This window comes from Crinia signifera, chromosome 4 (genome assembly GCF_055691185.1).
Source record: "Crinia signifera chromosome 4, ASM5569118v1, whole genome shotgun sequence".
Classification (NCBI taxonomy): Eukaryota; Metazoa; Chordata; class Amphibia; order Anura; family Myobatrachidae; genus Crinia; species Crinia signifera.
Genome location: NC_139220.1, coordinates 84,367,918 through 84,395,870, shown reverse-complemented (window position 1 = coordinate 84,395,870; position 27,953 = coordinate 84,367,918).

The following is a 27,953-nucleotide window of genomic DNA, read 5'->3' as shown; positions in this document are numbered from 1 at the left end:
AAAAAGTCGTGTTCCGGAGTGTAAGTTACTACAAAGTCGTATTTTTAAAATTCGTATTTTCCGATGGTGTAGGCATTCGTATGTTGGTTTACGCATGTTTTCGTAATGTCGTAGATTCGTAGGTGAAATACGAATGTCGTAGCGTTTTTTGTCCGAAAACCCCGTTATTTCACGATTTTGTCGTGAAATGAAATACGAATTTTCGTATATTCAACCACATGGCTCACTACGAAAATGAAAGTACAAGCGTGATTGGTGTATCTCTTTTACACTGGGGAGGGCTCTCAGACCCATATATAAGTCGTGGAGGCGCCAAAACTTGTTGTGGGTGTAGTTTGGAGTGTGGAGGAGAGAGGTGCAGTGGAGAGTTGGTTGGTGTTTTTTGGTGAGTTGTTTCTAAGTGATTTCTGAGTGTGTATTGTTCTGAAAGTTGTCTTGTGCTATTGTTTGTCTTGTCCTTTTCAAAGTTTGTCCCATTAGTTTTGTTTTTTTGTCCTATAGTCGATATTTGTGTGTGTTTGTGTGTGTGTTTGTGTGTGTGTGTGTGTGTGTTTGTTTGAGGGAAGAAGTAGGAGTGTGTTTTGTGTTGTTTGTGTTTAATTTTTTGTGTGTGTTCTATATTTGGCATCATGTCTGAGAGTGGTGAGAGTTTCATGGGTGAGGTGGAGGAGGTGCCTGATGTGATGGTGGCTGATGAGGAGCTGGAGGAGGAGGAGGAGGAATATGTGGCTGAGGAAGGTGAGGGTGAGGATGATGATGATGATGATGATGATGTGGCTGTTGACACCCCTGCTGCCTCTAAAAAGGGGAAGAAGAAGGCATCTTCACAGAATACTGGGAAGAAGATGCCAATGTTCACACCAGCAGAGAGCAGTGCCCTTGTGCATAACATTATAAAGCATAAGGAGCCCCTATTTTTTAAACCTGTGTCGGCAGCACGGAAGGCCACTATATGGAAGCAGGTAGTGGAGGCGGTCAATGCACATGGGACCATTGTCCGTGACTTTGCTAACTGCAAAAAGCGTTTTTATGACATTCGCCGGCTGGTGAAAGAGAAAATCACAAAGGAGGACAAGCATCGCCGGCGATTTGGCCCCAATGTCCCATCTCCAATTGATTGGAAGAACTATGAGAGGGCAATGGCCACTCTCATTCCGAAGGAAGTGACCAACCCACCTGGTGTGTTTGACACAGATAGCCGACATGTTGGTGAGTAGTGGTCAGTGCAGTAATTTGCTCATAGTTATGATGCCACATCACATTTTGGACCAACAGCCATTGTTTAGTCACCAATGAGGCACACACCCATGACATCAGTGTCATGTAAACATGCAATACACCTCACATGTTTTTTTTTTTTTTGGTGTTGTATTTTTTGTAAAGACATTTGGTCGACACATGCAGTATGTTGACATGTGAAGGTTCAAACTTCTCATGCACACATGTTTTGTGTAGTGGGTTACTGTATAGCGCAGGCTGTTAGCATTATAACACAATTGCACAGGTTAGGTCTGTACAAACACTGCAAAGCACAATACCTCATAGTCATGTTAATGGTCCCTTTGTGTTGAATAAGGTAGTGGTATTTGACTTCACTGTAACCTGACAAAACACTTGTTAGATAATCAAACCAATATGCACTGCAGGGGGCCAGATGTCACATGTGCAGCAATAAAATAAATTTACTGTGGTACTTCAAAGTGAGATCTATATTGCTGTGTCAGCATAAATCACACAGTATGAAGGCGGCACCAAATTTATGAAACTGACACCACAAACATTCTTTGCACCAGTAACATCTGCCCCACCAGCAGTGCACATGGTCTACTCCTTGTAATAATTTTTTGGTGGGGTTAAACTCAAGTTGACTAACCACAATAATGCTTCCCCACATGTTGTAATTTGTTCTCTTCTATGATTAAATCGATCAGCAGACAAGCATATCCTGTTTATGTTGAATTTGGGAACCGGTTCACATGTGTACACATATTTGTTCATAATGTGTGTTCCTGCATTTTCAGATGCTGCGCTTATGTTTTTTCCTCATTGTGTTATAATTATTTGTTTGTAGATGTGTTAGCAGTAATTGTTGTGCGACCATTTGTTTTGGTATCCCATAGCAACAGCTGTGTGATTTCCCCAGAAATTGCAATTAATTAATTAATAATTGCAATTGTGCCACCATTACTGGACTACTCTAGTAATTAAGGTGTGATGTTTATGTTTGGATGTTGCTATTCTCTGTTTTTATTGTGGTTGCTCCTTGTGATGCTAATTCGGATGTGTTGTGCTTCTGTATTTCTCATCACAGCTGCAAGTGAAAAAAAAAAAGCAACAAACATCGTATTCTGGGTCCCCATTGACTGGAGCCAAAAAAAAATCTAAACAGAAGCAACCGCACACATCCCCTGCGGATTCAAGTGGCCGACGGTCAAAAAGGATTTTACAACAGTCCTCTTCGGCAGAATCTGCTGATGATACAGGTATGCGCTCTGTCTCTCTCTTGCGCTCTCTCTCTCTCTCTTGCGCTCTGTCTCTGTCTCTCTCTTGCGCTCTGTCTCTCTCTCTCTCTTGCGCTCTCTCTCTCTCTCTCTTGCTCTATTGCTCTATAGTAAATAATGTTTGCTTTATTCTCCATACAGCATCCCGTGCTGCATCCCAGTCGGCCAGCTCCGAGACACACAGACGCTCAACAGGCACTGATGGCAAACGTCGCCATTTGGAGATGTCAGATGTTGGGGAGACAGGTGCGTACACCAACATAGACACCCTCAGCTCATTCTATCTCTCTCTCTCTCTCACTCTCTCTCTCTCTCTCTCTCTTTCTCTTGCTCTATAGTAAATTATGTTTGCTTTATTCTCCATACAGCATCCCGTGCAGCATCCCAGTCGGCCAGCTCCGACACACACAGACGCTCAACGGGCACTGATGGCAAACGTCGCCATTTGGAGACGTTAGATGTGGTGGAGACAGGTGTGTACACCAACATAGACACCCTCAGCTCATTCTATCTCTCTCTCTCTCTCTCTCTCTCTTTCTCTTGCTCTATTGCTCTATAGTAAATTATGTTTGCTTTATTCTCCATACAGCATCCCGTCCTGCATCGCACTCGCTCACGTCATCCCATGATTTTGAAGTGGGCCATGGGAATTTTTTCGATGTGGAGATTGGTAAATTGTTGTCCTATCAAGTGTGTCGCTATGAAAGTGTATATATGTGTGTGTGTGTGTGTGTGTGTATCTCTCTGTGTGTGTGTGTGTATGTACATACATACATACATACATACATACATACATATGATGTGTGGATTGTTTGTTTATCAACACATGACTGACAATTTTTCTCCTTCACTATGCACAGCATCACGGACTGTTACTGCTCCTCGCCATTCGCAGAAATCATCTGCAACGGCTACTGTGTCGGTGGCCCCTCAGGACAGTGATGTTGAAATTATAGGTGAATTAATCCCAAATTTATTAAATATCCAAATTACATGTGATAACACAAGTATTTTATGTTGATTTATGTGGTGCAATGTTTGCTTCCTATGTAGCAACTGAATGTGAGCCCGAATCATCTCCCACACTTGGGCCAATGAACATCAGGACACCGGTCATGAGCCCACCACGGCAAGGATCACAAGAAGCAGACACCCATGAAGGTAACAATATATAATGGTGCAAATACCACATAACACTACCCGCTCCAGGAGATACACAATGCTTCATTCCTGCACTCCCATCTCATGTATGTTTAAAGCTGTATTCAAGTCCAAAATGTATGATCTCGCTACTTCAGCACAGGTGATGGTAATCATACATCACTAGGGAAGTGCATGGACATAACATTATGCCCCTCCTGTAGTGGCCAATGTTGTCACCTGGTGTTATTGTATGGTTGTGCTCAGGGCTATTTTTGTGCAGGCTCCAGCAGGAACTGTGGCCCTTATTCTAGTTCACTCTTTCTGACAAAATATTTTTAGATGGACAAAACCATGTGCACTGCAGGTGAGGCAGGTGTTACTTGTTCAGAGATAATTAGATTTGGGTGGGGTTTTACACCTGCCTCACCTGCAGTGCACATGGTTTTGTCCATCTAAGAAATATTTTGTCAGAAAGAGTGAACTAGAATAAGGGCCACAGTTCCTGCTGGAGCCTGCACAAAAATAGCCCTGGTTGTGCTAATGTGCGCACAATATAGGTGCATACACACACACAGATATTCTGTCTGATGTATCTGTTGTGTACAAAATACATGAGCCTTATGGTAGCATTTCTGGATCAAAATTACTACAATAAATTAAATGTTCAACCTATACCATAACAATGTGACAAATGGCATATATCCTAATGTAGGAACAAATTTGGCAGACTCATCCCTCTTTCCAACCGTTTGCCACCATTTCGGCCCTTGTAATTACCTACATGACTTTTGCAGATTTATTTCACAACATTTACATCAAAAATACCATCTAAAAGTGTTTACCGAACTTATAACCCTTTACAGCAAATAACATAATCGTTGCTCATAACCTTCACTACTAATTACTGCTTGTCCACTCCTAATTTGACACACCCTTGTTTGCAGAGCTCATCAGTGCAGCAGCTGCCATCATTTATTCATTAGTGTGAAAGTGGCGAAGGTTACTGCTTTTCATCCTAATTTCAGCCATTTGCCATACAGTGTTGTCAGCATTATAGCCACTGCCTGTAGTTTTTATTGAACATGTAACCTGCTCATTGAATGTGTATGAATGGTGTGCATGATTTTTTTTTTTTTTTTTGGAATCACAGGTTAAATCACATACATTTATGGTTCACTGTGTGAGTGCTTCATGTGGTGTTTGGATGATCCATCCTTATAACTGGACAGACACTATTCTGGCCACAGCACACAAAAATGTCACATTAGCAAATTCCCAACCCATGTGCAGTGCAGGTGGGGCAGATGTAACATGGATACAAACATTTGTCATTTGTGTATGTGTTACAATTCCTGTGTAGGCTAAAGAAACATTTTAATGTCATAAACACGGCCCTTTACATTTATGCTTCAACACACCAAAGTCAAATGTCTCTTTCTCTGCACATGTTATATCTGGCCCACCTGCACTGCACATGCTTTTAGCCATGTTGTTGACAAATGTGAACTCCCAGCATAACACAGTAATAGGCATTATGCAACGGTAACACACACACAATTTGGACAGTACAAATGGTATATGGACTCAGGCCGCAGCACAGCATGTTTCCATACCTGACCATAATTCTGCTTGGCTAATTACCCATTATTTGTTAATGGCCCGTCAAACCTATAAGGACCTTTTCCCACAGCCCCTTTTTAATGGTCATTAACCCATATCAATGTTTGTGGACCCACACTCACAGTAAACCAATTATCAACACCTTTAAAAGGAAAGCAAATTTTTTGCGGGGGGATACATTTGTAATGAAATGTAGTATTGTCCCCACATCATAATTGACCATATTGACATTGTGTGGAACGTTTAAGTAGTGTGAGTGCATTGTGCAATGTGTACAAATACAACAGATGTAGGTGCTATTATCACATCTCGGATGTTATTGAATTCCTTGACATCATAGGCTTCATTAGCATTGTAACATATTGGAGCACTAACATAATTATCCTTACATAATTGATTTATAGTCAAGTGATCTTGCTTTTGTAAGACTGGACACTGCAAATGTTGTAACACTAATGTTATCTTTGTCATTTGTATAGGTGGTGCCAATCCGGAGCCTGAGGCAGAAGAGGATGCGTGGCCAATGCGGGAACACACCCCATCTCCCCGACCCAGGCGAATGCCACATAGTCCCCAGCTGACTTTCAGCCCCGAATCGCCGGCTGGTGGTGTTGCTGCTGATTTCTTTCTGAATTGGGCTGCCCATCAAGCCCGCTGCGAGGCGACTTTCAAACGGCAAGCTGCTCATCTTGAAAACATATATGTAGAAACCGGACGCATTGCACGGACCCAGGCACTCCTGCATAAGGACAACCGCGCCTTGTTAAAATCTGTGGCGGCAATGCGGCTGGAGCAGGCCACTTATCAAAACCGCATGGTTTCCCTAATGGAGGCTTTATGCCAGCAGCAAACCAGCCACACCCGCATACTTGAGGACATTTCCGTCTCCTTTAGAGAGCGGAATTTGTTGGCACAGCAGCAAAGCCCTACCTCCCAGAGCAGCAGCACAACGCCAGCGTCAACTCCCCTCCCTTCACCACCACGGCGGTTGACCCGCCAAACCCACAAAGAAACCCCCAATGTAAAGGGGTCAGGGGCTTCGAAGCGTGGGGGCAAATGATGTGTTTTTACGTATATGCTAACAAATTGTCAATCCACAAGTAAATAAGTTTTCAAAAGACCTCATCGCTTTGTTATTAGCCTTTATTGACCCCCAGCACATACACAGAAATTATGGTGACATTTTGCAAGGAGTACTAAACACTATGGAAAGCTCTTCCCAGTACACATGGGCCAAACAGTCCAATGTATGTGTTCACCCACATACACCAACATCTCAATTTTACATTTATCACATGTAACATTCACATCATATAAAATCCAGAGGAAGGCAAAGGAAATCGACCTGTGTATTCACACCATACACCTATTAAGGGAAAAGAAACCATTAGCAAATGCAAATAAACCACACACAGATACACATATATATATATATATATATATATATATATATATATATATATATATGGAATCGGTACATCTGTCAGAATGCACTTCGGGCTACAGTCATTAGGTCGACCCCATTAGTTCTAGTGGCAGGTAGGTGGACATGATGTAAGGTTGATTTTGTATAAAGGTCGACATGAGGAAGGTTGACTGGTCATACTGTCAACATTGTTTAAGCACTGGTTTTTAAACCTAATGTCGACACAGTCAACATGGACACAGTTGGCAATGAGAATTGGACCCTGGCATTGCTTGGTTCGTTCACAATGCATCGTGCACGACGGCGCACTTTGCTTGGCACAGCTTGAATGAGCTCCTCCACGCCCTAGTGGATGGTAGGGCATGAAATACTCGCTACCGCCACATGTCGGCACAAACAGCAGTGAAATACCCATGTTGAACTTATGAGCAGTCGACCTTCCGCATGTCAAACTTTATGCCAATTTGAGCTAAAGTCATGTCGACCTTTGCCCATGTCGACCTTAAATCAGGTCAACCTTCCTGCCAGTCTACCTAGTGGGGTCGACCTAATGCCTGTAGACCTAAGTTAATTCTAATAGATGGCCGCTTCCCATATAGAGAGATAGAGAGATAGAGAGAGAAAGAGTTCATAATGTATGCATACACACCCAAATTGACAGAGAGATAAACACACGTGTCATCAATTCCCTATGTGTCACATACAGTAGTTTATACAGTATTATACACTTACCCAGTAGCCAGCCCTCTGCCATTGATCCGGCTTCAAAATCATCAAAGAGGACTGACTGTGCGAGGATATAGGAGTCATGACATGAGCCAGGGTAGCCTGCAAACACACTCATGATCTTAAGATTTGCATCACAGACCACCTGCACGTTGGTACTTGTGCTTCCATGTCGGTTATAATAGGAACGGGCAGTATCCCGAGGTGGTCTCAGCGGAATGTGTGTGCAGTCAATAGCACAAAGCACATTGGGCATGGATGCAATGCGATGGAATGCTACCCTAACATCATGCCACTCTGTCTCCTGGCTTGGGAAGCAGATTGAGGCATCTATATGTGGCTGAAGGGCTTCAAGCACCTGGGTCAGGTACCTGGACAGTATGGGCTGAGATATGCCAATGCCTTGGCCAATGACATGTTGAAAACTGCCAGACGCCAGAAAGTACAACACAGCCAGCAGTTTGTGCAGGCCTGAGACAGCGCATGAGCGTCCTGTCACAGGATCTAGCTCCAGTCTAATGAGCCCATACAGACGGAGAATGTTGGTACGATTAAGCCGGAACATCTGTATAACCACATCATCCGGCAATGCGTCAAAACATAAACGCGGCCTAAATAAACGAGGCCGACGCAGCCTCTGTGATACCTGCTGGACCTGCTGGTCATGCTCAGTTTCATGACGCCGGCGTCTTCTTCCTTGGCACAGCCAAGACATCACCTGTCTCAAAGCCCACACTGAAGCACCCTGATATAGCATATAGGCCCTTATTCTGATCGGTGCGGCCAGATCAGTATATGCGGCCAGGACCGTGCAGGCAAATCCCCGCCTTCCATACGGATCGCCACCTCCGTCCGTACGCGGATATGTGGCAGTCCGCATGAAAGTGGACGGGGATACGCCTCCTTCATCTTGGGAGCAGCCCCTGCATTCGATGGTCGCCGACCATCGAATGCAGGGCCGCACGCTCCACCAGCTCCCGCCACCCTAGACCACACGGACACTTGTCCGTATGAAATCATGTATGGGGGCGGGCAGCTGACATCCGGCGATGTCAGATGCCCGCCCCCTACACATGCGTCACGGCTTTATTACCATGCATATGCCCAGCGTTTGCATGGGAACGCCCATAAAAACGCGGGGCATATGCATAGGGTAATGAGGCTAAGTAGCCCTTCACGCCCCTGTCCGCCCCCTGTGCGGCGTCTCAAGAAAACGTACGGCAAAACCTCTGCACATGCGCAGGCGAAAACCATCGGCGGTACGACCGCAAGCGGAAAAAAACGCACTGATCAGAATAAGGACCATAGTCTGCCATGCTAGAAGTCAGGAAGTGTTTGTAGGTGGATGTTTGCCTTTTATAAGGCACACATGTGTGATTTCTAAGGTGTGTGATGTGTTTTCAAATGATAACACATGTGTTCCATTGAAGCAGGTGAAATACACTTCAAAATAGACCTTGTCAAGGAGGGTGTATTTTATTTCACGAATTTTTGTACGAATGGGAGTTGTTTACGAATCCGATTTTACAACTTCACGAATACGAATTTTTAGTACATGAGGAAAACACGCCTAGCCCATGCAAAAATCAGTCGTATTCTATCGATGGTGTAGACTTTTCGTACACATGCGTAGTCGTATTTTGATATACGAATACGACCTCAATATCACAAGTTCACGCCAAGATAATTTCCACGATTCCACGATTTTTTTACTTCATAAATTACGAATTCACGAATACGCCAGAAATTCACGACAATACGCCTACGAATACGACTTTTTTCACTTTTATTATACGAATCCATTTTGGTAAATGTCCCCCAGTATTACCAGTCTGCATATATTATTTATAATTATTTATTACCAGTTATTTATATAGCACGCACATATTCCGCATCGCTTAACCGAGAATATTTGAACATTCACATCAGTAGGGCTGATTTCTTGTGAAGCCAACTAAACTACCAGTTTATTTTTGGATTGTGGGAGGAAACCGGAGTACCCGGAGGAAACCAACACAAGCACGGGGAGAATATACAAACTCCACAGAGTTAGGGTCAGTGGTCGAAGTGGAAATTTTGAAGTGGGGGTATGGAAATTTTGAAGTGGGGGTATGGAAAAGTAAAGAGTGAATATAGTGCGCACCTTCGGACACCCCCCTGTCCATCAACGTCCCCTGCCAGACTGCCCCGTTGTACAGGGGTATTACAAAAGCACAATATGTGCTGCTGAGTGATCAGAGAGCATCCTGAGGGGGAAAAAAAAACTTTTTTTTTTTATCTTCAGATTAAAGTGGGGGTATGCCATACCCCCGTATACCGCCCCACTTCGACCACTGGTTAGGGTTATGATGAGCATCAAACCCATGACCTCAGTGCTGTGAGGCAGTAATGCTAACCATTAAACCGTTCATGTTGCCCTAAATATTTTAAGTACTGTATATATTACATATATTAAATTGTAATTCTTGATACTCGCTACAACAATAAAGGTTCCTACAGTAGCTCCTAAAGGCTCAAAAACAGAATAAGGAAAAAACAAGAACCGTCATACAGAACATAAGTATTTGTATGTTGTGTTATCTGCATAAAGCTTATAATAGATTTAAATTCCCAGAAATGTACCTAATAACAGAAGTTAACATCATGAGATGATTGACTGAAGAAAAACATTATGATTTTCTCTGGCGAACATATGAAATAAAATAAAAAAAATCTGTTGTCCATTAGAATTTTATCGTTTAGTACACATCCTACAATATAGTAAAAGGCAAATGCTACTCCTCACCTCTATGGGGGGAATATAAGTGTTTTGCACACTGATGTTGCTCCATTTGGGCTGGCACTGCCGTCCGCATTGACATTATTGTTATATTGTTCCATCAGGATAATGAGCTGGAAACCATTAGAGGTAAATTTACTAAGATGGGAGTTTTATTGAAGATGGGATGTTGACCATAGCAACCAATCAGATTTTATGTATTATCTTCTAGAACAGGGGTGGGCAACAAGCAGCCCTCCATCTGTTGATGAACTACACATCCCAGCATGACTTGTTTTAGTTTTGCTATTTGTCCATGCTGAAACTGTGGGCCACTTATTGTCCACCCCTGTTCTAGAAGGTGTTAAAAAAATATAAGGCATCTGATTGGTTGCCATAGACAACATCCAGTTTTCAATAGAACACCCATCTAGTAAATGTACTCTTTAGTTTGATAAGTGCACTTACAGTATTCTTCAGTTAAAGTCTTTTTTTTTTTTTTACATCAGATTACTGCGCATAATGTTTTTTTTTTAGTTGCATTGACCATTAGTATATCATACTGTACATAGGGCTTCTGAACATTATATATGTCACAGTGACTTCAGTTGTGTTACTTTACCTGTGGACACAGGAAGCTATAATGAAACATTCAACATATGTAGATGTTTCTACCACAGGGAATTTATTCTCTCATTTCTATGATAATCGATTCAGAATATCCCTTCTGCATAATGAATTGGTTAAATAAACATTGAAGCTAGGGTGAAATATATGCCTGATTATTTAACACCAAAAATAAAGTTGTCTTACTGAATAACAATTGCACAATTAGTACCACAATGGGGAACATTTCCGCTTTATTTAATATTTGTCATTGTTTTCAGTGATGTCTTTGAGTTCATCAAACACTTTATATGCTTTTTTTTTGCATTACTTCTTTTAATACTAATGCCTTGGTATTATAGATTTACCAGCATACGTAATATTTCAATTCTAAATGTAACACTTATTTAGTATTATGGGGGTTATTCTGGTTGAATCGGTCCGCTACGTGCGTGGACAGAACACGTTTATTTTTCCACTGCGCATGCATACCTTATGCAATGAGCATGTGCAACGACAGCACCCCGCTAGCGGACGGGACTCACCGATCAAAAAGACGAGTCCGATCATAGACGGACAAAGTGGGCATATTGTGGGCGTTTTTATGGGAGAGGCTAGAAAACAGGGGCAAACTGGGTGTATCCCTGGGCGTACACAGGTCGTGTACCCAAACCAGATGAAGGTGCTTCCGCTTGGCTTGGTGAGCGTTCGGGACACTTTTGCCTCTAAACCATCGGTCCGGCCAAAACTGCTCTCTAGCACTCTTAGACCATCCGGATGAGTAGGGCCGCAATCTGTCGGCTAATTAACGCGCACCACACCTAAAATACTGACACCTGAACGCAATAATAAGCATTGCTGCAGGCAATTTAGTATAATTCCCCATTTGAGTACCTCCAAGCCATACACATGGCAGATACGCATTGGAAGGTTCTCTTGCTACACTTGCCACCGTTCCAAGGTAGGATTGTTTGTATTGTTTGGGAGCCCAAATACACATGTTGGATTATGTGGAATTAGGTCTCTCTTTTAAACATATACACCATTAATGCAAGTTTGCCTGTCATGTTAGGACAACAGGACACACAATTCACAGGAGTCAACATGTGTCAACACTCACACTTGCACAAAAACATACACTTCACATCATTAAATTACACACCTCTATCAGGTCTAACAACACCATGGATGTATTTCTAACCCTCTTTTCCTTTCAATGTTTTAGAAATCGTTGCCTGTACTCTGTCCTGCTCATGCACACATTATGGGACACAAGTACCAAGCTTACAAATTGTTAACTTGGACACTGATATTCAACCAGGCAATCTGCTCCTAACTGTCTTTTTCAGACTCTGTATGTAACATGGCAGTTAGGACCTGATTGCCACCACCTATCTCTGGGTAAGGCTTCCTACATCTGCCCACCACTCTGTAACATGGAATTTGGTAGTTTTTTAGATGACTGTTTGCCACTCTCCATTTTTTCCATTTAATACTTTTCATTGTTTTTTAAAAAGGTAACACTGCATCTTACAACATACCCAAAGTTGCCAAACATTCGACAGCATTGGCTCTGGGTTGTTAAATGAACCGACAACACTTGCATGTATATAATAAACACACAATAAACATACAGTGTAGATAAGATAACATTAATAAGAAATTAACACAAACCACAGACATTTTAAGGACAGTGGGGCACCCCCTTACACAAAGTTGTTACTGCAATATCAGGCTAATCTTGTGAGTACACAAAGGTACAGGCAGATGGATGCATAAAGAACGTAGTCAGGTACATGGACATGAATAGACAAAGTTAACAACAGCTTCACCACCTGGTATGTCACTTTTATTGATGTTAATATTAATTAACCTAAACAGGTAATCAACTGAACCAGTGGCAGCTCTTACCATTATAAAGAAGGGGTCTGCCGCAATGTGGGCCCCCCCTCCACTGCTATTGCCGTCCCCAGCCACCGTCCCCTGAAGCATCCCTGTCCCCTGCACGGGGCCAGCACAGGCGCAGTACCTTCATACACATGCGCTGGCCCAAGGCTTGATCGGGTTCCCGGGTTGCGGCACATGCACATAACCCGTTTTGGGGGCTGCCGCGCATTTGCGCAGAAAGAGGCATCCCGGAGGGAGGGAACACCTCCCGATGGGATGCCTTGAGTGACTGTCAGGTAAGACTTCCAATTGAAAGTCACTGCCAGTCACAGTGAAGCCAGGGCAGTCTCACAGACTGCATCTGGCTTCACTTTAGGCAGAGACAGAGGCGGATTGTACCTGGCGGAGCTTCAGCCCTGCAGCCCATAGGTAAAAACTGCCACTGAACTGAATTCGGAGCAGCATGCAAATTTTCTTGAACCTAATTTGGAAGCCCCTGACCCAGGGGCTTCCAAAAAATTTTGGCAGGGGAATTTCCCTTCCATGGCCCCACCCCCTCCCCTGCCTCCACCCACTCCCCTGCCTCCACCCACTCCTCTACCCACACACACTCCCCTGCCTCCACCCACTCCCCTGCCTTCACCCACTCCTCTACCCACATCCACTCCCCTGCCCCCACCCACTCCTCTACCCACATCCACTCCCCTGCCCCCATCCACTCCCCTGCCCACATCCACTCCCCTGCCCACCCACCCCATTTCCACCCCCCTACTACTCCCCACCACCCACCCCCCAACCCCTACCACACCCCACAACATTGACCCCTACTTCCATCCCTGCCTCAGCCTTAATTCGTCCCCCATCCCCAACCACACCACCTCCTGGAAGTGGAGAAAATCGAGAGGAGTAGAATGTCATGATGGATGTTGAAGACTTACTTAAGTAAATGATGTGCCTAATGTTGACATACACATTTACACACATTTACATTCACAACACCCACATATGTCCACTCCAAAACATTGGTAGTCACTCCACAACACTCCACTCCACTCCCACCATGACCTGTTGGGTGTCCTCCTCCAGGAACAATGGGTCCCTTTGTGTAGGTTTGGAGTGTGGCAATGCATCACCCCTTCAGTGATTGACACACCTTACATCCATTGAAAGATCTGAGAGCAGTGCTGTTAAAATCATCGGCCTCCAGCTGTTGTGGAACTACACTTTCCAGCATGACCTGCCACATACATTTAGATATTGGCTTGTTAATACTGTGGCAGCCCATGCTGGGGCATGCATTTCCACAACAGCTGGAGGCCCATGAGTTTGACACCAGTGTCCTACAGTTTCAGAAGAAGAAACTGCTCCCCCAACCTAGAGGTAATGTATCTGCAGGCAAATGGAACAGGAAGCCTATCCACTGCAACAGAAGATAATGCCGATCAAAACCGAATAGATATAGGCAGAAAGATGAACATAGCTAGCAGGAGGAGAAGCACAAACACAACTTTAAGAGCTATGTGTGCAAATGCTATGAGCTTAGGAAATAAAACCCCAGAACTAATTGCAATAATGACAAGGGATGAACTGGATATTGTGGCTATTACAGAGACATGGTGCAATGAAAATCATGACTGGGACATAGCTATACCCGGATAAACTTTATTTAGGAAGGACAGAATGGGAAAAATTGGAGGAGGGGTTGCAATATATGTGAAAAAAAATATAAAGACTACCTTAATACAAAGTATTGAAGAAAAAACAGAGGCCCTTTGGGTGACAATAGAAACAGAGGAGAAGGCGATTCTTTGTATAGGGGTGATCTACCAGGGACGTGCAGTCAGGGGAGGCAGGGGAGGCAGAGTCTCACCTGTCATAAATCATAAAAAAAATACAATGATGATATTTATAACACATACTGTGTAATAAATATCTAATTAGTGTTTTTTTTATATAATCTATGGGGTGAGTTGCTGTGTGGGATTACTGGGAGGCATCGGGAGTCGTGCCTCCTGCTGACAATTCAAAACTGTCAGCAGCAGGGGCGGAGCTAAATTGCGGGGACAAAAAGAGGCTGAAAAGCCCATTGAAAAGTAACAGGGAAGCGGCACCTACTCCTCTGCCTCAGTGACAGGAACGTGCCTTCAGCCCACATACAAAGCACGCCCCTGTCACTGAGACAGATGTGATAGGACAGCGGATCAGGCTGTCACACATTGACAGCCTGTATCCGCTGTCACTAAGGGCCTTATTCTGATCGGTGCGGCCCGATCAGAATATGCGGCCGCAACCGTGCAGGCGAATCCCCGCCTTCCATACCTGCCGTCCGTACGCGGATATGTGGCGATCCGCATGAAATTGGACGGGGATACGCCTCCTCCGTCTTGGGAGCAGCCCCTGCATTCGATGGTCGCCGAACATCGAATGCAGGGCCGCACGCTCCACCAGGTCCCGCAACACAAGACCACACGGACACTTGTCCGTGTGAAATCATGTATGGGGGCGGGCAGCTGACATCCGGCGATGTCAGATGCCCGCCCCGTACCCACGCGTCACGGCCTCATTACCATGCATACGCCCCGCGTTTGCATGGGAACGCCCATGAAACGCGGGGCGTATGCATAGGGTAATGAGGCTAAGTAGCCCCTCACGCCCCTCTACGCCCCCTGTGCGGCGTATAAAGAATCCGTGCGGCGAAATCGCCTGCACATGCGCAGAGTGACCTCTGCACATGCGCAGACGATCAACATCGGCGGTCCGTCTGCATGCGGGAATATCCGCACCGATCAGAATAAGGCCCTAAGTCTGCAGTGCAGGGACATGTGGCAGAGCCTGCCCTAGGCATAGGCAAACTAGGCATTTGCCATGCCTAGGGGCAGCTCATTTTTACATTGTTGGGGCATCCGATTGCGCTGCCTGCCTCAGCTGAGATCGGGGTAGCTACCAGCGCAGTGAGTAGTTTAGGTACATGGTGGAGGAGGAGTGCCGGAGCTACTGCAGAGCAGAGGCACTGCTAGCTGCCAGCGGCTCACACAGCTAAACTGATCTTAGGCTGCTTTGGGAGGAATTATGCAGAGGCTACTCTGCCCCTAGGATATATTGTGGAAAGAGGCTGCCTCGGCCGGCTCCCACTAACATATCCAGTGCTGTAACTACCAAGGTGGGGTGCAAGGGGTGCAGCTGTTATGGGACCTGAGCCGACTCCAGGGCCCGCAGATCCCCCTGCACCAGATCCCCCTGAACAACTAGAGGATGCAACTGCGAGACAGGGGAGTGCTGGTCAGCTCAGTCAGTGCGGTAGGGAATATACAATACATTGCTAATATGCCCGAAGCCCCGCCCACCCATGGCCCGGTAAGCCCCGCCCACCCACGGTCCGGTAAGCCCCGCCTCCCGCATATGGCAGGTGGTCCTTGGCACACTTGTGCAATGAGAAGGGAAGAGCTGCAGAGGCTGAGCTGCATGGCACAACAAAGGACAGACAGAGGCAATACCTGGCTGAGGAAGACAGGGAATCTGTCACTGACTGTGAGGTGACCTCAGCATGCATCCCACAGGTCAGTTATCTGGATTCTAGACCAATTTCCTTTGCCTTCACTCCCCCCCCTCCCCCCATCACTTTCACCATAGCCTCTCATCTGCACAACCACACTGCCCCCATAGCCGCACACGCACGCTGCCCCCATAGACACACACGCACGCTGCTCCCATAGCCGCACACTGCACCCATAGCCACACACACACGCTGCCCCCATAGACACACACGCACGCTGCCCCCATAGCCGCACACTGATCCCATAGCCACACACGCACGCTGCCCCCATAGCCGCACACTGCTCCCATATCCACACATACACGCTGTCCCCATAGCAGTACACACACGCTGCCCCCATAGCAGTACACGCACGCTGCCCCCATAGCCGCACATGCACGCTGTCCCCATAGCCGCACACGCACGCTGTCCCCATAGCCGCACACGCACGCTGCCCCCATAGCAGTACACGCACGTTGCCCCCATAGCAGTACACGCACGCTGTCCCCATAGCCGCACACACAAGCTGCCCCCATAGCAGTACACGCACGCTGCCCCCATAGCCGCACACGCTGCCCCAATAGCCGCACACTGCCCCTGTAGCTGTACACCCATACTGCCCCCATAGCCATACACTACCCCTTAGCCTCATACACATGATATCCCATAATGGCACACACACACACTGCTCATGCACAGACACTGTCCCACAGCCTCATTTATTTATTTTATGCCCTCACGTGCTGACCTTAGCCTCATACACGCACACACACACACACATTTCGCCCCTGTCCTCATCCCATGAATCTTGTGTAGTCTGACTTCTGCAGATGAGATGCGGTCATTAGGTCGGCACACGAACGGTCGACAGGCAGAAGGTCGACACATATTTATTGATTTTTTTTTTTTTAAGGTGTCTAGATCTAGACATCTAGTTCTGGACACTGTCTAAGATCTAGACGCCTAAAAAAAATAATTGTGTGGCATTGTGCACTGTGCTCCACTCATTTCCAGATGTGAGACTGGTGCGCAAAGATGCCAGATGACGTGACACATTACGCTGCGTTCCACCCAGGCAAGGTGGCGGGCGTCAGAACATGATCATATACTGTAGTCTGCAGGTATGCTTAATTGTCTGCCCTTATTAAGGGATCTGGTCTGTTTAGTGTGGGTCTGGCCTACTCGTAAGTTCTTCATGCAAGCATTGGCCAGGTGTTCCTATCAGTGTGCTAAACCTGAGGACTTTTATAGCTAACCTGATTTATTTGACTTTGTGCAGTCCAGGATGAAGGTGTAGAAACCGCTGAAATGGTATTGTTGACTGACCTTCTACCTTTTAGCCAATATGGATGGGTGACTGTTGTTATCCCACTTGTTTTCCATAGCCCATATGTATTTGCTATAACAGAGCTATGACTTTTGAATACTATATTGGACATAAATATACACACAAGGAAGTGAGCTGCATACCTCCCAACATGACTCTCTCCAGGAGGGACACAATGCTCTGTTCTGGATATCCCTCTTAATTTATGGTTGCCGCCACCTGTTTTAAACAGGTCAATTGCTCAGAAGGGTGCTTAAACACAGGTGATAGTAACCCTAAATTAAGAGGAAAGTAGAGGAACAGAGCATTGTGTCCCTCCTGGAGAGGTTCATGATGGGAGGTATGGAGCTGGTACTCAATCCCAATTGATGCATAATGCCTCCTCGGGATGATGGCCCAGCCAGCATAGAGATATGGGTAATGAGCGGCACTCAGAAGGATTTAGTTGTAGATCAAGTAAAGACAGATGACTAGCACCTACATCAGTCAATGTTTCAGTTTTATTTAGCAAAGCTTTCGTTGGGTCCTGAGAAAAGTAAGGTTCAACAAGCAGCGGCACTCTTGCCATAATAACCACAGTGACGCAACACTGCATCTGAAATCAACAGTGTGTCTCGCTTGGGATCAGCCCCGGTGTGTTTTTATGCATGGTATTAATTATGGATGTTGTTGAATTGGAGGGAGGTGCTCCGATATTTCTTGAACATGGTGCTAGTAGACATAGGGCCAGCCCTGCACACACAGGTGTGGATGAGCTACCACAGCTGTCACCATTGGGAGAGGGGTAATGGGTACTGTGCTGTGAGGGGAGAGGGATGCTGTAATGGGAGAGCCTGGGGTGCTCTGCTGTGTGGAATAAATGTATATCTCCCTGTGAAGGATGCTGCTGTCATGGGGTGTAAACTTTAATTCCTGATGCACAGATTTCTGCTCGCTTCCCTATGGGGCTGCATACAAAATTCCACAAGTCATTGGTTCGTAAGTGCAACACACAGGCTCACTTGCACACGCATAATTGGATTGATCTCTAAACTTGGTGGTAAGAATGTCTAATGGGGGCACCAGCCAAAATCTTGCCTAGAGCACCAGATTGGCTAGAGCCGGCTCTGGTGGTGCTGTAGCTGCCGCGCTATGTGACAGACAGCAGCACCGTGGAACACTGCAGCACCCACCCTTCCCTTCTCTCCCCTGTTTGACTCTGCTTAATGTGCTGCTGGCGGCCGCTGCTCCTGTCTATGTGACAGACAGCCACCCTTCCCCTCCCTCCCGTTGGTCCCTGCTTCTTGTTCTCTTAGCGAGCTCTGGCTCCTCCTGCCACCTACAAGCACCAACAGCCAGGGTGATGGGGTTTCACATGCCTGCAGCCTCTGTCATGACTGTTGACAGAGAGGTGAGGGAGCTGACCCAGCATAAACAGGATCTCAGCGGTGGCACAGTTGTCCCCTGCTGACTGCCTAACCTCAGCCAGCTATGCCTCTACATCTCACTTGGGGAGCGCTGAAGCCAGGATACTGGAGTAAAAACCCCAGCCACAAATGGTAACAATATATTTGCAGGGGAAGGGTGATAGATAGAATTTTTTTTTGGTATGGGGAAAATGATAAGTGTGGCGTGGGGAGGGGGTAATAAGTAAGTATAATTATATAAGGAGGGGGAGGGTGATAGGCATAAGGTGTGAGGTTTTGTTTGTAGGGGGTGCTATACACAAAATTGTAATACAATGCGTGTTTTTGGGTGTATATATCTATACATCATCAATAGGGATGTCTTGCTCTGCCCTCCTGCTGCTCACCACCATTGATCCCTGCTGCTCTGCTTCTATGCTGAGAGCGGTGTATATTTTTCAATGTGGTGCAGGCCACCAGCCTATCAGAGCTCACGGACCAGCAGCCACAGTTAGCGATTGGCCGGTGGACCCTGAGTTCCGACTGGCTCACAAGCTGTTGCACATATTTAAAATATCTGCCGGTCACGGCACCTCTACAGACGTCGCTTTCCACCCCGGCTTTAATAGCAGGTGTGGCATAAAGTGCTACGAGCATTACAATGTGTGGCATAATATGATATGGACATTATGGTGTGCAGCATATTGCGAAATTACAGTGTGTGATATAATGTGATTAGGGCATTATTGTTTGGAGCATAATGTGATATGGACATAAGCTGTAAGGAGCATTACGGTGTTATTGGTACTATTATGTGGCCATGTCCCTTTTCCCGTGAAGCCACACCAGTAAAATTTTGGTGCACACCATCCCTGTTTTCAGTATGGGAAGGGCACCATTTTCCTTTCTGGCACAGGGGCACCAAAATATCTAGTTATGGCACTGGCAGGACTCGTTCCCACTTTGCAAAAGCGAGTGCCTCACCTGCCACTAACCTCACCGCACGTCACTGTGATCTACAGACCACCAGGTCAGGAAGAGGAACTAGACAAGAGCCTATTGCAGGACATCAATAAAATGGCATTAAAAGGAGAGGTGATAATCATGGGAGACTTTAATCTACCTGATGTAAACTGGGAGCTGCCTGTTGCAAGTTCCACCAGAAGTAGGGACATGCTGAATTCCTTGCAAGGAGCATCCCTCCAGCAATTGGTGAGGGAGCCCACTCGTAAGGACGCAATATTAGACTTAATACTTACAAATGGTGACAGAATATCTGCAATAAATGTGGGTTAAAATCTCCAGTGACCATCAAACAGTATGGTTCAAAATAAAGACAGAGACTGACTCATCGCACACAAAAACAAAGGTGTTAGATTTTAGGAAGGCTGATTTTGTAGAGATGGGAAACTCTGTTAGGGATTCTTTGGCAGAGTGGAGGAACTTGGAAGGAGTGCAGGATAAGTGGGAAAAATTAAAGAGTGCAATTCTAAAAGCAACAGAACTTTGTGTCAAAAGAGTTAGGAAAAACACAAGAAAAAGAACGCCATTGTGGTTTGCAAAAGAAGTAGCAAGTATTGTGAAAGCAAAAAAGTTGGCCTTTAAGAAATTTAAGCAGACGCAGAAGAATGAGGACAAAGAGGTGTATCTTGTTAGACAGAAGGAGGCTAAGAAGGTAACCAGATGTGCAAAAGCACAGGCTGAAGAGAAAATGGCCCAGTCAGTGGGTAAAGGGGGGAAAACTTTTTTTAGGTATATAAGTGAAAGGAGAAAAACAAAAAGTGGAATAATTAGACTGAAGACAGAGAGTGGAAGTTTTCTTGAGGGGGACAATGTAATAGCAGATAATATTAATAATTATTTCTGCTCAGTAAAGTGGATAAATCAATGGGGCCAGATGGGATACATCCAAGGATACTAAAAGAGCTTAAAGGGGAGCTGGTAAAACCAATAACAGAATTATTCAACCAGTCACTAGCTACTGGAGTAATCCCAGAGGACTGGAAAACAGTGAAAACTGCACAAAAGTGGAAGCAAGGAAGAGGTAAGCAACTATCGACCAGTGAGCCTTACATCAGTAGTAGGGAAATTGATGGAAACATTTTTAAAACAAAGAGTTGTAGAATATCTCAAAACCAGCAATTTACAGTATCCAAAACAGCATGGTTTACTGGGGGAAGATCATGTCAAACAAATCTTATTGACTTTTTTGACTGGGTGACTAAAGTAATAGATCAAGGTGGGGCTGTAGATGTAGCTTATCTAGACTTTAGTAAAGCTTTTGACACTGTCCCACATCGCAGACTATGGGGATATATGCAGAGTTTATTGTGCTTGTAGGTGGTTATTATTCCACATTTAGGGTAAGGTGGATGGTGGGCACAGTCTAGGCACTGATATAACCATGTGTACATATGATAGGCAGAAAAATGTGGTGCAACTCAGATAAATCAAACAAACAATGCTATCAGCACAATGGCTGTGTAGTTATGATTTTAAATTCTGGTGCCCACATTATAAATCTGCCAGTGCAAGCACTAGATTTGTTATGACTCAAAAATACCAATAGTCTCAGCACCGTGGCTGCGTATATTAAGTCTCCAATGCTAGTGCTACAATGTTGATTGAACAGACATCTAGTATATTGTCTGTCACAGGCTAATGTGGTGACTCTTGCTCCGATGCGTGCCTGAGCTGCTATTTATCGGGAGGTGCGTGTCAACTCTGCTGCCTGGGTAGACATAGATATCTGTCTTAACCAGGAATGTGCCAGCAGTTTACAGCGCAACTTACAGATTTTAAAGTAATGAGGCAGAACCCAAGACCGGGTTTTTAGATGGAAACCTGTGGGAAAAGATACAGATCAAAATACAATGCTATCAAACATGCGTTGCCAATCAGCACACCGCTAGCCCCCGCGCGCTTCGCATGAGCTTTTTCAAGGCCAACCAGACCCGATACCCGGAAGCTCCTCTTAAACCCTGCTGCCGGTGTGTAACCAATCGCGGTTCTAGCCGCTTGTTGACTTTCGAGGCATTAATCTCCTGCTGTGCCTTAATAAGCCACAGCAGGAGATTGATGCCCCGAAAGTTATCCCGTGGATTAATATATACAATGATTCTAGTACTCATGTAAATATATGTATCAAAAACTTATGGCCAACGGTTAGCTCTGATCGAGAGCTCCCGGCTTTACACAATTCAAGACTAATGCCAGCGTATTCTAGAGGATCCAACCTACGCGACAGGTTAGTTAAACTGGATATTACAGATCTTTGCAAACCTGTGGCACCTTCTCATTTTATGTCTAAAGCCCTGGGATGTTATCGGTGCACGGGTTGCACTACGTGCAGTTCGTTATTAACCAGTAATCATTTTGTACACCCATATAGTGGCAAGAAGTATTATGCTAGACATGTGCTTAATTGCACTTCAAAATTTATTGTGTATCTGATATATTGCCCTTGCGGATATATAAATGTGGGCAAGACCGAGGCCACCTTTAGAGAAAGGATGGCCAATCACTGCACGTCCATCAGGGCGACGTTGTTGGCAGGGAAGGGTGACATGCCAGTACCACGTCACTTTGTGCAAGCTGGCCACACTGTGGAAAGCTTGCGAACTAAAATAATTTATTACATCCCTTTCTCTAAACGGGGTGGTAACAGAGGACAACGTCTATTAAGGGGCAAAAGTAGGTGGATTATGAAACTCGATGCTATGTCCCCGAAGGGTCTTAATGAAAAATTAGGTTTGCATTCTTTTTATAAATCTATATACTCTTTTTGATAGTGTTTGATTAACTGTGCAGTGACCCATAGAATTGTTACCATTAACTTATGCTGTTTATACAGTACTTATACACAAAAGCTTCATTATTTGATTACGTGAATTTAGTGTATATGGTATTCATGTTTTTATTTATATGTTGTGTATTGTTATACTATATGTTTTATATGGCTGGCAACACTCCCTGCGAGACAGTGATTGTCCTCAGGTGAGGGGGTGGTGCCACTTGATTGATCCGACACTGATTGGTGGAGGTAGTAGCGGTGGTGCTATAAAGCAAGTCTACATGTTCAGTTGTGTTATTCCTGACGATGGGAGGTTACCCCTGAAACATGTTGGAAATTACAATAAATTGCTTGTTATTAAGACTGGTGAGTGCAGCTTACTTCGCATGGTATATACACACACATATATATATATATATATATATATATATATATTATATAGATGAAGCACCTCTTAGCCAGCAATTGGAATCACCAGATTCTCTTTGCTTGAGATCGCTGGCGAAGAGGCGCTCCACCCGACGGGGATGCGCGAGCATCTCACAGGCGTGCACATCCCCATCAACATGGTGGCGGGGAGAGCTTTCCCTAACCGTCTCTTCTTTAGGGAGACAGCAGGGATTGAGGACAGCTGGGGGGCAGCGGAGGAGCTGCAGAGGACTCAGCCGAGTCTCGTGCGCGCGTCCCACCTTGCGGCGGATGGGGATTCTATGGCCAGGAGCAGCTCCTACAGGAGATGCACCATCTGTATATATATATATATATATATATATATATATATATATATATAATTTGCATTATTCATTTATGACAGAAAAAGGGCAGACTGGTTAGCTAGCACATACCAGTGAGAAAAGCAAATAAAAAATAATGAAAAGGGATAAATCTGTAATTTAGCTGTTCTGTACAGAACTGTCCTGCATCCCCCTGTGGGCGATATTTATGCTTCTCACAACCTACAGTAAACTGCTTACCATGATCAAACTGTACATTTATGATTTTGGTTATATATGGATAACAAATGTTTACTATAAATTAAAGTACAACAAATGCCAAATACATTAGAATCTATTGTTTCCTGCCAAAAATATATCACTATCCTCCACACCTCAAACAAATCCAATAAATGAATTTGAATCTCATGGGGGAGAAGTCCCTGGTGGTCTTTGGACAAACAATGTACTCACAATTTTTCATACAATCTGTCATACAATCCATCTGCTGCATAATTGTATGATTAAAGCTTAATTTAAATAGGGGGCTAGCCTACTAGGATCAAAAGGATAGAAGTGCCAAAACTCCTGTTTTTTTATTTACATTGACAGCAACTACCTATCTGCTCACATCTGCTGTGCTATGCCATTATTAAATAGTCCTAATGCGGATTCAGTATTGAATCCCGGCATCGGGATCCCGGCGTTCAGAATCCCGACGCCGGAATCCCGACAGCCGAAATGCCGACAAGGGGGGGACGTGGATCGCCCCCCCCCCCTTGCGGGCTCGCTGCGTTCGCCACGCAGCGGGCCCGGTGCCTCGCTACGCTCGGCACACTAATTTATTCTCCCTCCAGGGGTGTCGTGGACACCCACGGAGGGAGAATGTGTCGGCATTTCGGCGGTCGGGATTCTGAACGCCGGGATCCCGACCGTCGGGATTGTAACTGCATCCCCCTAATGCAACAATCCTCTGAAAACTGTTTTCAGAGTAGTGACAGAATTGTGCAAAAAGACATCCACCGCTCTTTTCAGCCCATCTGCCACTGCAAACTTCTGAGGCTCACAGCGTCACTGCCATGGGCCACCCAGAAGATGCACCTCTCTTCTCTGCTAGTCAGGGAGGGAGTGTCACATGACTCTGGTTGTATGAGCCATCTAATGACAGCTTAAAAGCACAGGCAATCTACTCCCAATCCTAATGGCCCCCATACATTAGTCCGACTTGTCCTAGGGACAAGTCGGACCTGATTTTCCCTGCAGCTCCCTGGGAGGGGGACACATGATTAGGCACTTGATGTGCCAAGTTTTGCATATGATAAATCGTATGGATTTATCATATGCAGTCCTCGGGGAGCTGCAGGAGGAGTGAGCCGTGCGGGGGACGTCAGCGGGCGGGGGATGCCTGCTAATAGAGAGTCAGGCAGAGAGAGCAGGGGGAGGCTGATTAGGGAGCCAGGCAGGAGGAAGCCATTGCGGTGACAGCGGAAGCAGGGTGTCGGGCAAGGAGAACTTGAAGACGCTGGCTGCCGGGCAATGTCCGTTTTTCACACTTGAATATTTCAGAATAGTAAAAAATGTAAACAAAATATAACTAAAAGCAACCATCACCCATGCCAATATTAGTGCATGTTTTCTCTGTTTTTTGTTTAACAATGGAAATTTTAATTAATCAAACGAGAAAACCAACAGACTTTGAAAAAGCTCTTAGCAAAGCATACGCCGGCAGACTGGTGTGCGTCCTGACAGAGCACTGTTAGCACAGATACAGTAGAAATAGCGACAATGTACAGATGGAGCCGGGCTCCCTCTTGCTGGCAAATTGCCACTGTCACCGCTGGCGATCCGCCAGCAGCAGTCTCGCACGCGTGTCTCAGTTTCCGTGCGGCAGGGCGATGGGACCCTGTCTGTCTCCGCTTCAGGGAGACGGACAGGGTCAGGGGGGTGCAGGGAGGTGTGGGGGACCCCGAGTGACCGCCGACAAGCCGGCGGGGACGCGGGGGAACTGTGCGAAAGGGGACGCGCGCGCATCTCAAGCGCGCGTGTCCCCTTTCGCAGATACAGATGGCGGGTGGCGGGGGATGGCGGCTGGCGTCACCATTGCCATCCCCTGGAAAGACGAGCCCGGCTCCATCTGTAGGCATTTTCTTCCCACCGCCCTTTTCAGGGTAGAGGAGAGCAGTTCATAATACTGTGACGGCCGTCCGCCCAGCGGCAGCACCTCATGTATAATCACTCGCATGACACAGACTGTGATATCTGTTCAGTACCAGGGCCATCTATTCGTATGGGCTTAATGGGCACTTGCCCGGGGACCCCAGGTGTATAAGGGCCCTATGCTGATAGCTGAGGATCACCTTTTTCCAGGGATACCAATATTTTGAAAATCGGCCCTGGGGAACTGGAGACATCCAACTTCAAAGCAGCAGTCCACATTGACCTGTTAATTGCAATTCCCAGTCATATTTCTCAGGTTCTCTCTGACTTTTTTCTGAGATTATATTCCAAAAGCTGGGACTCTACCCTTTCTGTCGACACTAGCTCCTTGTCTCTATCATGCCCAGAACCAGAGATATAAGCCTTCCAGCAGCCGGTCCCTGCTCCAGCTCCAAACATCTTGTGAACAGTTTTATATTTTTGTCAATGGATTGCATTGCCTCCTGATCTCTGATCCCCAAGTTCCTAGCACCTCCTGAAAGTTGGGACTCTAGTCAATGGGAAGCTGGTGAAGGATGGTAAGTAGCGGCGTCCCGCTACCTGACCTCTTACCCTCTGTAGTGTGCGGCAGAGTTTTCGGAGCGGTGTTGGGGTGCAGACGGGGTCCGGTCCTAGTGCTCCTCTGGAGGTGGACCGTTCGCCCGGTTGGATAATTGGAGAAACGCCGCTCTGTGTGCTGAGGACGCTGCTCCCACAGTCCCCTGAACCCGGACACCGCTTCCAGTTCCCGCTCGCGGGATGACGTCACCGCTCGACTCTGGGTGAGAAGACTTACCTTGACAAAGGCCCACAGTGGCTGAAACGCTTTGGAACACCCACCCAGCACACCACTTCAACCTGCCACGCACACTCTAGCAGCTAAGTCTCTTCACCCAGAGTCGAGCGCACAGATCCCCCGGTGACGTCAGGTAGCGGGACACCGCTACTTACCATCCTTCACCCGCAGCTTCCCATTGACTTTTCTGCAGCACTGGCTGCACCGGACATACCCCCCCCCCGTGGGGCCACAACACCCCCGCCTTGGACTCACAGCTGCCTCCATAAAACATAAGCCCACGGGCTTATGGTAGAAAGGGTTATGCTGACACCCTGATACCTAATAGGGCTTATCTGAGGCACGCTGTTCACCACCCACTCACACCTGCATGAGACATAAGCCCACACAGGTTTATGGTACAAAGGTGCCTGCTGGCAACCTAATCCCCCACGGGGCTAATCTCAGGCACTCTCACACCCCGCATCCCCCTACTACACAATTTGTATCCACCTGTACCCCATTACCACAAAACTGTATAATGTTTATGAATTAATAAACACCATTTGGTACAGAAACCTGCATTTTGTCACATACTGTACCCACGCACCACAAACACCCTAGGCACCAGGTTAGCAACGAACAAAAAGTGTGTTTTTTACCTCTCACTGTATACTTATCTAACTTTCACTAAATCAGATAACACATTATCAGTCACAGGGTGAGCACTTAACTACAACTACAAATTATCCTTAATTTGAGTACGAACAACTCAGTTAAGCTGCCCCCGCATACCAGGGATTAGAGCGCTATAACCAAAAACCAGTCATCACTGTTTCTATTTAAAATATTGCGGGTAGGAGCACCAAAATGATCACTGCTATGATGAGGGTTGATGGTGCTGGGAAAGGGGAGCAGGGTCAGAGGCGGAACTAGTGGCAGTGCTAGGGGGCACCAGCCAAAATCTTGCCTAGGGCGTCATTTAGGCTAGGACCGGCTCTGAAGGCATTCTATATAAATTATTTAAATGAGAAACAGTATATATTCACATACATGGCTGCCAGTTATTAAGAACAAAGTGCAATATATGCTACATATGGTCTGATGCTGACTGCAATATAAGATTATCCATAAGTATCTGTGAAACTAAATCCCTACATATTTAAGAGACCTCTCTGTATTGACATCTAAGAACTAAAGCAGCCCATACACGCTGCTTTGTGGGCGTGCTTTCTGTGCTGTACTAGCACGGATCACAATGCATTGCATGTGCATCCGTTGTGCACATACTTTTTGTATTAGGTTTCATCACATTGCATCGCATTGCATGCACAATGGATGCACATGCAATGCAATGCAATGTGATCCGTGCTAGTACAGCACGCCCACAAAGCAGCGTGTATGGGCTGCTTAACAAAACTTGCAGCACAAGAATTATAGCAACAGTAACATTACTTTGCATCATAAGAAACAGCTACCTTGCAACTTTGTTTCTTATTGCTATTTCAGATTTTGAAACATTCATTTACTTTGTCAAGGTTAGAATATCCTCTGAAGGGAGCATA